Consider the following 2,135-nt stretch of genomic DNA (forward strand, 5'->3'; position numbering starts at 1 on the left):
CAACCCAGATCAATCACAAGTCACAGTCTCAGGAAGAGAGTTAGTTGTCTTGGGCCTTGCCCTTTGGGTGGTTGAGATTCAGTGTCTTAGAGTGCACATGCTGTTTGCTTCCCCATCATTAAGACTGTGAGCTAGTAACACTGTCATTAACGTTTTTGACAAATTCCCCATCAATAACTCTTCCCTAAAATGAAGATGCAGTTAAATATGAAAAACACTTATTAGACCCACCAGTATTTTGATAATTGCTAAGCACACTGGTAGTTCCAATGTATGGAGAATTTATCTATATTTACTTACTGGGGAGAAGTCTGAAAACACTCTGCATCTGTGGCTGGCATCCAGCTTTTTTTTTGCATGACCTGACAATGCACGCAGGAGTCTGCTCCGTTTCTTCTGCACTCTGGGGAACGGCCTCTCTTGCCTTCATTTGCACACTTAGGCTGTCAAAGTCCCAAAAGTGGCAGCATAGAGGTGTTCTTCCTAAACATTATCTTCAGCAGAAAATTCTGCTTACAAACACCAGGCCCAAATCACCCTCTCCAGAAAAAAACATAAATTAAAGAATCACTGAAAAGTAAGACATGAAACAAAAGTCTGAGGCATTCAAATTTGCATTCATATTATGTGACCTAAAATTACAAGAACATACAGCTTTTAGATAAACAAAAAATCATATTGATTTTTCTCTCATTGCATGTTTTTGCCTTGCAGACTTCATCAAGGTCTGCTTGTTGTGTTTTCAAGAGGAAAATATATTAGGCACCTTACCCATAGGCACCAAGTTGTGAGGTGCACCAAGGCCTTCTCTATTCCATTCTGAACCTATGCCAACCACAAGTGCCATCCACACAAACCTTCCCAGCCTAATCCTGAGCCTCTTAGGTTTGCCAGCCTGTCTCGAGGAACCCAAAGAGGACAGAATGCCTGAATGAGACCTGATGAGTGCTGAGCAGAGGGGATCACCCTTGAACCTTCTGGCAATAAGAGAAAATAGGAGAAGACCCGTCAGAGCAAGCTCTTGTGTGGCACTGGGCTGGGCAGCGCTGTGGTCCCAGGCTCCTATTCTTGCCATAGGCTTTGTAGCCACCACCATGGATGGAGCTTGGGAGGGCATCTGGGGGTTTCATCACCCATGTGGCCACATCATGGCAGAGTTCAGCACCCTGGGATTCACTTATACAATCCCTGAGATGGCAGGTAAACCAGGAATAATGAAGGATGGCGCAGGAGCAGAGGGGGGAGAGAACATCTGGGGGATCAGAGCACATCTGCTGCTTCCACTTAACAACTGTAAGTTTAACACTTACAAGTTGCAAGGAGCCAAACATTCCATCACAGACAGCTGCTCTGAAGGTACTCAGCACTACATTCACCCCTGTATCACTGTGAATGAGAAGGACTCAGCTCCAGCACTGCACATCTGTGGATGTCCCAAGATGAAGACCGAGGTCACCCTGAGCACCATTTCTCCAGCCTTTCCTGTAGGTGAGACAAGCACACCTTACTCATTGGGGGCACAAAACCTGTCCAGAACAAAATCTGTCCACCGCTGCCTCAGCACTGTTCCCATAGAGCACAGCATCACTGACCTCATCTGTGAACACAGGTAGGACGAGATTTCGTTTGTAGATTAAAAAAAACAGTTACAAAATTTTCTTGCACCACAAAGGACTGAATATCCAGTCTGTTAACCAAAGCTTCATTTGCCTTTGTCCCTCCCCTGCAATAGCAATTTTTAACAAATATTTTCCTGCTCTTTGTGTTCTCCTGTAATCTTTCTAACTCACTTCGGCCTTTATGTAAGTTTAGTTAAAATACTTCCCATTAACCACAGGCATTTCAAAATGAAGAGAAGGGCACCTGAAGCCCTGACAAGGAAGATACCTGCTCGGGGTTGGACTGAGAGGAGCCTCAGGCAATCAAGGTCCCCGCGGCTCCTCCTAAGCAGGAAAACAGGAACGGAAAACAAGGTGTAAAAGCTCGCGAATTGACATAACGACGCGTGAAACGGATTCGGCTGGAGGAAATTAGTGTAATTTACTGCTATTTATTCAGATAGTGAGAAAATTAAACTCCAGTACCACCCACCCACCACTCCCCTTTCAAAGTCGGAGCTGCTGCCCATGGCTGGC

This window comes from Geospiza fortis, unplaced genomic scaffold (assembly GCF_000277835.1).
Source record: "Geospiza fortis unplaced genomic scaffold, GeoFor_1.0 scaffold54, whole genome shotgun sequence".
Classification (NCBI taxonomy): Eukaryota; Metazoa; Chordata; class Aves; order Passeriformes; family Thraupidae; genus Geospiza; species Geospiza fortis.